Source organism: Armigeres subalbatus, unplaced genomic scaffold (assembly GCF_024139115.2).
Source record: "Armigeres subalbatus isolate Guangzhou_Male unplaced genomic scaffold, GZ_Asu_2 Contig1190, whole genome shotgun sequence".
NCBI classification, from domain to species: domain Eukaryota; kingdom Metazoa; phylum Arthropoda; class Insecta; order Diptera; family Culicidae; genus Armigeres; species Armigeres subalbatus.
The window spans coordinates 300,690-313,733 of NW_026941946.1; positions in this window are offsets into that span (position 1 = coordinate 300,690).

Consider the following 13,044-nt stretch of genomic DNA (forward strand, 5'->3'; position numbering starts at 1 on the left):
CCAGTACTTGTACATTGAAGATGTGTGCTAGTCCCAAGCAAACATCTGTTGGTTCCCTGTGCAAGCACAGCTGATCTGGTCATAATGGAGTAGCAACTACGAGCAGTCAATCAAGCTCAAGCTCAAGCTAAAAAAAAAATTCTTGGATCTTCTTTCTTTTGTATAGAAAGTAAATCTTGAAAAGAACCTATTTATTTTAAATAATGCGTCTTCCTGATCACAAACAGCAGCAAAAGCTCTTTGAACCAAACTCATGGCAGCGCGGCATCCTAATGAATTTTTCCAGCCTCTCGCTCTGACGCGGGCTCCTGATTCTGCCACCAATGGAAACTTTCAAGCGATTATGATTTGCAGTTTGAAGAATCTGTCCCTGTTTAACCTTCTCTTCTATAAAATTGTGGTTCTAGAAAGAACCGAATTATTTTCCACTAAGCGCCTTTCCAGTCACTAACAGCACAAAACCAAATCAGAATATTGAAATGAAATTTCACATTACTGATTCTGGTACGAACGACAAGTTTCTGCAGTTGCCAAGCGGTTAATCAAATTCGTCCAGGCTCAACCTTATCTTGTATAGAATGTTGGTCCTGAGAAGATCCTTTCCAATAATGCACCTTCCGAACCACTAACAGCAAACACTCAATAGTCCGACACGCGCTTGTGATTCTGATGGCGAATTCAAATCTCTGCTGAAAATTTGTTTAGGCCTAACTTTTTCTACTATAAAATGGAGGTTCTGAAAAGAATCCATTTATTTTCAATAATGCGCCTTCGCAATTTACTGCAACAAAACTAAATCCAGAACCACGCGAGAAACTCTCACTAGAATGGCGCTGACGGCACTCGATAGTTTGCCGCTGAACCGCTACAGATACAGAAGCCATCGATGCTGGGACCGCCACCGACGTCATCATTCTGTCCGCTCTCCGTGACTACTCATCGTGGATCCTCGAACAGAAATGACGTGCAAGCGTGGTACATGGGTCTTTTTTATACCCAGAGAAAATGAAACGGGATGGGTTGGTTCTGATATTCTTTCTAAGTAGGACAATAACTAAAATATTCAATAGTTTATCGTAACAAATCGAAAATTTCAATGAAATTGACAAATTGCTGGAGAGTTTCCGAGTCGATTGATATATAAATCTCCAAAATCCATCAAAAGATAAAGGCTCAAAATCTTACATGATTTCGTGACGGTCCCCAATTTTGGATTCTGATTTGACACCCAGTATCTTCGGGTAAGATGTTGTCCAAAGTAAAACAAACGCGCCTGCCAGATACCAGAAATAAGCTGCTCCAGCTAAAAGTCAGAGCCTCACCGATTAACTATCATCATTCGTGTCCCAAACAACCTTTTTCAGAGCTGGCAATTTCGATTTTAAGTGAGTTGTCAACCGCTGAATATCATCACCCAGATAGTGTTGCAGAACTATTCAGCGCTCAACGCAATCGTTGCTTTTTGCATTCAGTTTCTCGATAATTAAATATTTCTGTTCTTTGCTACCGACGGAATCATTACGATTGTGTTTCGAAATATATCAAACTGAGGATGAGAAAAAAAGTCGTAAATTCGAGTTAGAGTGGCGTTTGCTGCCGCCGGAGGGTAGCATCTTTCGGTCCGGGCTTGGAAAGCTTTACATAGGACTTGAAACAATAGGACAATAGGACACACAAACACAATACCTCGTCAGTTATCCACGGGAAATACTTCGAAGATTCTACGCAAAATTCTTTGAAAGCTCTTTGGTATTCCAAAAACAATTTTTCGGAATTTCCAAAGAAAATTGCATGAAATTGCGAAGGGAAATTATTTGGAGCTTCCTAGAGAAATTATTAGAAATTAAAAAAAAATGTTTTTTTTCTTTGTCTCTCATAGAGCTCGGAACTAAAAAAAAATGTTCGAGGGATAATTATTTGCAATTTCCGCGGGGTGCTCTCACGATTTTCATAATCGGAAAAGTTATCCACGGACATCTTCTTCCTAACCTGTTTTTGATTTGTGGCTTGAATCTCCAATAGAAAATCTAGTTTGGGGGGAGCATTCTGAAACCTCTATTTTCCAGTCGTTACGATTAATATTTTTTTGCTCCTCAGCGACTTGATCGACAGCGGCAGTAGATATACGCGCTCTGACGATAAGCTGCGAGTTGTGTCGCTCTCCATTTGTCGGAGTGGAGCTTGGCTAGCCCCTACGCCAAAGTAACCAATAAGCACTATATTTCGCCAAATCAGCGAACTTTAATGCTTATAAGTTTTAAAATAGCCGTATAGTATCCCTATATGGCGGTTTGTAGTAACATAGTGCCAATGGTTACTTGGGCATCACGATAATGGATTATAACATCACTTTTAAAGTGCTGAATCGAATCAGTAACTCCTTTGTTATCGCCTTTGTTATTTTCTGAGACTCCGTTTTCTTCAAACATTTTTCTAAATATGATTGTTTCTTCAATACACTATCATTTACTACTTCACTTGTTCCATAGCGCTCGTGAATTCATATAAAATATCAATTTCGTTCCTTATTCTTTTGAAATTTCACACAACTTTTTACATTTACCATTCGGCCTACAGGGAGATTAATCTTAAGTAAATATGCGGAGCACTGACTTATTTACAAATTTCCATTTTGGTTTTTCTACTATTGGAATGATCTTGACAGTGAGCATGAGCATGAGCATGATTGACATGTGTAAAAACTGATAGCCCAAATTTAATCACTACCGGCGCCGCCCGTGTCCGAATGCAGTTCAATTATTGAATAGGTAGGAAAAAGTTGATGTGATACACCTGGTTCTTTTTTTACACGGGTGGGTTTTAGTTGATTACGACCTTTAGCGTTGATGAAACTATGAGTTAACCCCTTGAAAAAAATCACGAAAAATCAAAGAAAATTCAGGTGGCATTCAAAAAGCTGTGAAAAATCAGGTTATCCAAGAAATTAAAAAATACCAACCGTGTAAAAAAAATATTGGGTGTACTCGTTTTGATGGAAGCCGACGAGTCATCTGCACTTCCACGAGAATTCACGGGATATTGGACCTATGGGGTAGGGAGGTAGCAGGGTCCGTTTTAGTAAACGGTATGACGGGTGTAACGTGTAGTTTGATCAAGCCTAAAAGCACGCACTTAGCAGAACAACATATTTTTTTCAGTTCAGTTTGTCCCTGAGATATCCAATTTAATGCCGTAGTCGAAAAAAAAACACTGTGAACTGTGTGGTGTGCGCCATCTATGAGATAGACCTGGGGGTCGGTTTGGGAGCACTCTCCCCTTTATAAGTTCATTCAGTCCTTTTTATACAATTTTCCCTCCTAATATTCTAACCATGTCCCTTTTTCAAATATAATCTAATATTTAATTCAATATTTGGAACCAAGCCAAATCCAGTGTTCAAATCTTATAGGGGAACTGTTCCATTTACCATCTCACTGAACATATATTCAACTTATCACAAAACAGAGAAATACAGCACCAATCTTGTCGCTTCTTTTTGCTGAAAAAAAATCACAAAAATAAATTACAAATAAAATGCCTTTTCATTGCTTTGTTTTTGATGGGATGGAAATGGGAGCTATGAGATGAGGTGCCAAACCGTTCCCTTACCTATTACCAAAACCAAATGTTAAATTCAAAATCAATATCAAATATATTGAGCATTGCAATCCAAACCAATAGCCTTCGAACGGGAAAGCCAAAACAATATCGGTGGCTCTCCAAACCTACTCTTTATTGAATCTTTAAGCTTTAGATAATCAATTCTGCCCACAGTGGTGTCTTCGATACGCAAACAATCCGCCCTTCCTCTACAGAACCCTCAACGTCAAATGCTGCAACAATACGGTAGTCTTCTAAAGCACCTTTGAACAACACAAATAGGAAACCGACGAGAAAACAAATCATTTTTTCCGAAAACAAATCATGTTAAGTCGAAACTGATGAAAACAACAAATCCTTTGATCCAGAACCTTCGACATTATTCCGACGCTTCTCTAGAGTGCTTGTTTAAGTCTGAATCGATGAAAAAAACAGCTTATTTTGGCGCTCTTCTACAACAGCGCCTTCATCGTTTTAAGCTGAAACCGATGAGAAAAAAAAAACATTTTTCAATCCGGCGATCTTCCAGGGCGCCTTCGATATCACAAGCCGAAACCGACGAGCAAATCATTAAATCCGACCAACTTCTAGAGCGCCTTCGACATCACTAGTCGGAACCAAAGAAAAATGTCAAAATCACGCCCACAGGATCCTTACAAAAGAATAATTTCTGCCTGCCAACCTGACAGGATCGCCAAATGTGTGGCCTGATTACAGCGAGCGATTACAGATTGTGTATACTGTCTTATGAAACGTGCAACCTCGTTGGTTGGCCGGCGAGGAAAGAGCCAAAATCATGGCCTACTATTCACTAATCAATGTAGTGTTGGTCTATTAATAATAAGTCCTTAAGGTGACTCGGGGAGGCACTACACACCGTGTTATTCTTCGTATCTTTTGTCTCTTTCTAGCATTATCACCTCGTAATTTTGAAGCTGCGTATTTCGGTTTTTTTTGTTGTTTGATGTAACTGTCAATGTATCAGCATGTAGATTGCGAGTAAGCACGCGCCGGTGATACTTTTTTAAAATCATATTTGTTGTAGAAAAAAAAGTTAAGCATACAATGATGAAAATGATGACGATTTGATAATTGCTCGTGCTTCCCGTGTCACCTTAAGCCTAATCGTCAATTAGGAAAACAGGCCTCATATTTTTTCGGGCCCCTTATCTCCTCTTCAATCCAAAATGTACCTTTTCATAGTCCACTCTGCCTATATTTTATCAATATTTTCCCCTTAGTTTATCCATTATCCAAAAATAGTTCAAATATTTTTCCATTCAAATTCCGAAGATATTTCTTTGTTCATTATAGATCATTTCTAAAGAATTTTCCATGGAATTTCTTAAGGAATTTCGTTTAAAAGTTTCATAGAATTTTCATAGAAACTCCATAGAATTCCCAAATTGATAATTTATTGGCTTTTTTCAAAAGAATGCTTACACTCTCGCAAAACACACCTATACAGGAAAATAGTCGTACTGCGGTAAAGCTCTGCAGAGCTACACATATCGGCCTTTGTGTTTCACCAACAATTAGCAACTGTGCATATTTATACCTAGAAACTATCCTAACGAAGGGAAAAGTTTCAATCACATTCGCAACATATCACGCTGCTGGTTGGCCTGGTGTCGGCGCTTGAGACCTGACCAATAGAATGATGTGCAGTGTGGATGCTGGTTGGTGCCGACAAATGGAAAACCCAATAACGTGAACCGTGAGGGACGGATGGCGGTTTTGTGGATGAGCAAACAATGAATTAGGGCTGGTGGTGTGTGCTGTAATTGATTTTTCTTGATCACCTCTGTCGGCTTCTGTTGTGGGTGTGTCGCTGTTGCTACACTAATTCAATGGTTGGTCGGCTCGGTGTTTGCTAAGTTGATGGTCGACCATATCTGGATCTATGAATTAGGTGGCTCTTGTTTTCTGCATGCAATCGATGTGAGAGCAGTGGCAGTATTTAAATTTTGTCCTATCTAAAACCAACAAGCTGGCTCATTTTACATATTAGTATTTAAGGTAAGACGAAGCGAGAACTGTTGAAACATCCACGGGCGTCTCACATGAGAGAAATCAAAATGGGCACGTTCCACCTCATACGCGCCATTGAATACTTTAGTAATAATTGTTAAATGTTTAATATCCGCAACGTGGTGACACTTGTCAGAGTAATCCATACCTACTAATAGAGTGAAACGTGCTATCGTTCGAGTGATAGATCGTTTGTAAAGTTGTTTGGCGAATCGGTTTGGTAATAGATTGGAATAAATCATATCGGATTGATTCTTTGATTCGGTTATCGGGGACAAACCCCATTGTTCATTCAACAACTTTACAAATCAAGTACTTTAAGTGGAACGCCTATACATGTCATAAGACGAGTTTAGTACTATTCCATTTAATTCCACCACGTTGTGATTTTCACAGATACGTGTTTCGACCTCAACTGACTTCGATTCTAGTCAATCCATATAGAGCATTTATTATACCAAAAATAGCCTACTGCAGCTAAAAAACTAGCTTGATCATTTTGAATTATGTGTTGGGAAGTACGAGACACTGAAGACGGCCTTACAGTTGAGGTACCGAAATACATATCTGTTAAGATTACAACGTGGTGGAATTTAATAGAATAGTACTAAACTCGTTTTATGACAGGTGAATTTTACAAAGTTAATGAATACTCCCAGAGACAATGTTATAAGGTCATATGTAATTAGTTTAATGGCCTTTACAAGTTTAAAACAAACTTTATAGGTTATATTGCATTCTGTGTATACAACGTTGCAGTGTTGTTTTTGTTGAAGGTACGAGATAGTTAATCAGCTCGAGTTTCGAGTTTTGTTAAAATGTAAGAGCCCAAAATCAAAGCTCTCTCAGTCTTTTTTTTTTTTTATTAATTATTATTTATTTACTATTTACAAAATACATTGTTCGTTTAGTAGTGGTTTACTTGCCAACCTGGTAATGCTATTTACAACCTATGTCCAACGATTGTCCACAATTTAATAAATGTTTAAACTTGATCCGAATGCATTATAAAAAAATTCTATTGTTCCACCATTGTCCTCTTATTTCCATCTTGAATTTAAATAATGATGGATCCGAAGCTCTCAAGTTGAAAGAAATCACTTTCATGGTCAGCCACATTGCAGCTTTTTGTTTTTGCGATGTTTTACTTATCATGAACGGAAGGATATCCTCTAGGTCAACGGTATTTATATTGAATCGCGATCCCACTATAGAGCTACACCATTCCCAAATGATTCTTGCTTTTGGATATTTTTTTAATCTATGCTGATTTGTATCCATAAAATTACATCTACGACATGTTTCTTGACTACTGCGAATGTTGTATGTGGAAAGTTTACTGCCATTTGAAATTAGGGGAACGGTTCGCCACTTCATCCCATAGCTTCTATTTCCATCCCATCAAAAACAAAGCAATGGAAAGGAATTTGGTTTGTTTATTATTTTTGTGATTTTTTTCAGCAGTGAGCACGCATGTTGACAAAAAGAAGCGACGAATTTGGTGCCGTATTTCTTTGTTTAGCGATGAGATGGATATATGTACAGTGAGATGGGGATCGGAACAGTTCCCCTGTATCATTAACAAAACAAAACATTGTGGATCGTATGTCAGTGGAAATAAATTGCATATTAATGTTTTCCCATATTATAGTCCAGCTAAAATCTACATTTTGTTCTACTCTAGGTGTACAGTTGTTCAAACTAACAAAATGGTTATACAAAAGTTTAGTACTATTGTAATCGAATCGCTCTTTGAGCTGTTTTCCCTCTTGTATCCACTCTCTCGCATTTTTGGTTATTCTCTGTGTGTTTTGCATTTCCAATAGATACTTTTCTTCTAATACACTGTCACCACCATCCTGATTATATAAAATATTTCTCAAAAATAACGCTTTTATTTTAGCTCCGGGGTCAATTAGATTTAGACCTCCTTTCGTGTAGTCTAGATACAATTGATTTCGTTCTACCTTAAATATAAATCCATTCCACAGAAATTGTCCACAGATTGATTTAATCTGTGCAACATGTTTGTTCAATGGTGGATAAATTTGGGCTAAATACCAAATTTTTGATAAAATAAAAGTGTTAAGAATCCAGCATTTCTGATATAAATTTAAATTTCTAACATACTGCTTTTGCAAAGAAAATTTCATCTTATTTATTACTGCGTTATAATTATTGTTAACCGTCATATACCAACTTTTGAAAAACGTTACTCTTAAAATTTTCAAACAATCAACTTCCATAAGCTTTTGAGGCCCTATTTTTGCTTGATTAATTCTCATGTACTCTGATTTAGAAAGATTAATCTGGATTTTAGCACCTATAGCAAATTCCTCAAAAATAGCTGGCAGCTTATCAAACTCCTCATCATTTCTAATAATAATGTTGAAATCATCTGCGTATACGATGACTTTAACAAATTTATCGTAAATCAAGAAACCAGTTATGCTGTCAGACAATTTTCCTATTAGCGGTTCGATGTATAGTGTAAAAAGAATCATACTTGTCCTTGTCCTTGTCTGACTGATCTATTAATTTGTATTTCTTCTGTCAGAAATCCATTGATTTGTACTCTTGAAGTATTGAAAGCAGTTTATTGAGATGGGGTGTAATTCTTTCGGCAATAATTTTCATGAAAAGTTTATAGTCGCAGTTCATCATGGTTATCGGTCGGTAATCATCTAGTGACCTACTAGAGTAATAATACCGTCTGCAAAACCTTTTGGTGGACAAAAGGATCCAGATAAATAATTATTAAAAACGTGTAGTAGATCATCCTTTACAATGTTAAAATTTTGTAAATAAAACTCATACGTTAATCCATCCGGTCCCGGTGATTTCTTTTTTGAACAAAGTTTTAGACATTTTTCTAATTCATCCATTGTAATGGGGCACATTAAGTTTTCTCTATCATTATCGTCAAGCGAAATCAATATATTATTCAAAGGGTCACTGAAATCATTCGGGACTTCCACTGATTCTTCCGATTGAAATCGATTTGAAAAATAATTAAACACCTCTTTCTTTAGTTCATTAACTTCCGCAATAATAGTATTGTTTTTGTACAATTTGAAATGACTACCTTTCTCCAATCGTTTGATTTGTGCTGAAATTTGATAGATATTAATTCTCTCCTTGGATCAAGTTTATTTCAGACATAGTATTTCCGAAATGGTTCAGCCTATTCAGTTCAATCTCCATCAATCGTGATTTAATCATCCCTATGTTCATGAAAGAACTCTCCCCTTTGCTTTGCTTATCCATCCATTCATTCAACTTGCTGTAGAAGTAACTTTTTTCTGCAGCAATTCTACCATTTAACTCCCAACTTTTGGTCCTAAAAAATTGCTTACATTTGCTCTTGAAGATATCATTCCACCATATGGACCTGTTAGTCACATATTGGCTTCTAAGTTTCCACTGATCATAATTCCTTTCAAAATCATGTGCTACTATCCCATCCCTAAGTATAGTACTATTTATTTTCCAATATCCTCTTGTGGCATCTGCATCACAGATGTCATCGATTCTCGTTCGACTAAAGCAGATCGCAATTGTTGCGTCCTGCTGAGTCAAAATTCTACATGTCCCATATTTCTTCATTGCACCACTCCGGGTCAGAATTGTTCAACCCTCGTCAGTCATCGACCGTGCCATAATGGTCGATGTACTGCATAATAAATTCCCAACGAAAGGATCAATTTACCAAGTCAATGTTCTACGCCTGTTTCCAACCGGCGCTGTTCCCATGCCACATGAGCGTGCTAACGCTGCAATGTGCATTCTCTTTTAATCATGTCTCTCTCCTTGTCGTTCTATGTATTGATCACTGATTGGCTACAAAATATATAATGACTTCAAATACCTCCAGGTCACAAGAGTTTAGCTTAAGTCAAAATGGTTAAATAAAATCAATCATGGATGTAAGTCATCGAGTGTAGTTCATTGGAAAAGAACTCCCTAAATTATAAACGTATATTACATGGCTGACTGTGGCAAAAGAGCCATTAGCAAAAGTTGTAATTTTACAAACATTGGTTCAAAGAAACAAACACAAAGCAGTGCAGTTATTTTTCAAAATTGTCATGTGACAGTGAATCCCCAGTGCGTCAAAAGTGCATAGAAAATTACAGTGTGCTCAGCACTCAAAATTAGTACGAGACAATGTACACAATGCGGGAAATCCAAAGCAAAGAACCATGAAAATCGAGAAGCAATTGTGACAGTGCCAGTGTTAATAAATATTGGATGATCAAGCAACAGTTATTTTCGTCGCCAAACATTCCCAATGCAAAAGACAATTAAATAAATGTCACGAGAAGCAACTGAAGAAATTCGTTAGTGAAAAAAAATTAACTACTAATCAACTGCAGCAGAGACCCTGCCTGAGGCCGGCAGCGGGGACGGAAAAAAGTGCAACCGCACTTCAACAATAGGCAGCGTTTTCAATTTCATCACAACACGGAACAGATACGAAGGTGCAACCGAACCAAATGCCGGTAAGCGTGCTCTTTAATTTTTAACAAGTGAAATTGAACGTAACACAATGGGAAAGCCCCAATCTAAAACAGCAGTGTCAGGCGATAGCAACGTGAATATAATTAATCAATTAGAGCAGCATTCAGAATTCCACGACGATCACAACCTCAAATTATGGATCATTATTGTATTTAATATCGCACAGGTTTTATTTGCCATTTACAAGTGGAATAATAAACGCGTAAAACGTAAAGCTTTTAAAAAGGGATGTATGTCCACCAACAATCTTGACAAGATTTAAATTTTGTGATGAATAAATATTTGAAACTAGAGGACGCTATTCGGTCAAACATAACAAATATCAAAAAGAAATCTAAGTTTTCTGTTGAGAGTAGTGGAAAATATGCTAATACTTTAATATCTCTTAAAAATAAATTAAAATTACATATTTTGGAAACCGAAGAATTAAAAAACGATCCTACTTTTGTGACGCGTTACCGGAAATGAAAAACGATATTGAACTTGCTCTACAAAGAATGAAACAGCCATCCCTGGATGAAACTAAAGGAGTAGAAATAACGGTAGAAAGTGAGGATAATAGTGGAATAGAGTCAGACCCAGACGACGAAATAGACGATATGACGTCGATTTTAGAAATTATCAAAATTGCCTCGACACTCATTCCTGAGTTCGATGGTAGTTATGAAAAACTTAACAGAGTCGTATCTGCGATTCAAGCGCTACAGGCTCTGGTTACAGACGTTAACAAAGCATCTGCGATTCAAGTCATTTTATCTAAACTATCAGGAAAGGCCCGCTCAGCTGTACCTGAAAATCCCTTGGAATTGCAAGAAATAATAGATGCTTTGAATTCGAAATGTGCTACGACTCAAACACCAGAATTACTTCTGGCTAAAATTGCAGGCGAGAAACAATCCGGTGAACTGGCTAAGTTCACCGACCAACTTGAAAAACTAACTCTCCAATTAGAAAATGCATATATCGCAGAAAAAGTTCCAGCCGTCACTGCGGCTCGTTTAGCAACTAGAGCAGGCACAAATGCATTGGCCAATGGCCTCAAATGTAAAGAGACTCAGCTGATTGTTAAAGCTGGGAAATTTGACACTTTGCCGAGGCGGTAGCAAAGGCAATTGAAAACGATAAAACACCACCATCAAATACGGTGCTTTATTACAGAGCCCCATCGAGCAACCAATTCAGAGGAGGATACCGAGGTCGTAACGCTCGAGGAAATATTCTTCGAGGTGGAGGCCAGTATAATGGTAGAAATCATGGCTACCAAAACAACTACCAAACGCGAGGTCGTGGTAGATATGCGTATCAAAACAGCCACAGTAATCGCGGTGGAAATAATTTTCGGGGTGGAAATCACCATCAGCACTCGCGTGTTTTCTATGCCCAGCCGGAAAACCAACCGAACCCCCTAATCTCAGAGTGTTGGGGTTCCCAACAAAACCAGCAAGCGCCTCAGCACAATACACAAGTGGCACTAGCCAATCTAACGAGACGTTAACATGTTTCAATATAAACACTTCATGTACAAATTTTATTAAGATTCAATTAGACGCGTCTGACCAGGTATGTACTTTACTGGTAGATACTGGAGCAGACATATCTATACTTAAATCCAATATAATTAAACCATCTGAACTAGTAAATATTAACGAAGTATGCTCAGTTACAGGTATTACTTCACAAAAATAGAAACCATTGGAACAATAACTACTAATCTAATATGCTCTAATAACATTTTCATTGAACATAAGTTTCAATTAATTGATCAAGAGTTCCTGATACCCACAGACGGAATTTTAGGTAGGGATTTCCTAACAAAATTTCGCTGTAATATAAACTATGACTCATGTTTACTCACCGCATTTATTGCGGGTAACCAAATCGAGATTCCAATACATGATAATCTGAATGGATTTTTGTAATCCCACCGAGATGCGAGGTTTTGAAAATCATTGATTCCGAAAAACCCCATGGAAACTACTTCATGGACTCTACAGAAATTCTTCCAACCTCTGAAATAGCGACAATAAGTAAAAAGTTTGAAAGAAGCTATGAACCTCTTGAAAATTATGACATTTTTACATTTAATGAAGTCAATCCACAAAACAGGCAAGTAAACTTACTTAATGAACTCGATTTAGAAGGTGTTCCAAATGAGGCTAAAACAAGCTTAACACAGTTATGTACAAAATTTTGTGATATTTTCGCACTTCAACAGGATAGTCTAACATGCAATAACTTTTATAAGCAAGAAATTCTACTTAACGAGAAAACACCAGTCTACACCAAAAATTACCGAATTCCGGAAGTACACCGAGAAGAAATAGATAAACAGATAGACAAATTATTGACAGAAAACACAATTCGTCCGTCAACATCTCCTTTCAATTCGCCTATCCTGCTCGTGCCCAAAAAATCGAGCGATGGCATAAATAAAAAATGGAGACTTGTTGTCGACTACAGACGACTTAATAAAAATATAATTGCTGACAAATTTCCGCTCCCTAGGATCGATGACATACTCGACCAATTAGGTAGAGCGAGGTATTTCACAACTCTAGACTTAATGTCTGGTTTTCACCAGATAGAACTAGATGACTCATCAAAAAAATATACAGCCTTCTCCACTTCGAAAGGTCATTTTGAAATTAATAGATTACCATTCGGTCTAAACATTTCACCAAACAGCTTCCAGAGGATGATGACCCTAGCACTGAGCGGTCTTCCTCCAGAAAGCGCCTTCCTCTACATGGATGATATTATTATTGTTGGATGCTCCATAAAACATCATTTATCCAATCTTGAAAAAGTTTTTGAAAAACTTCGAGAATTCAACCTGAAGTTGAATCCTATGAAGTGTATATTTTTCCGAAGTGACGTAACCTATCTAGGTCA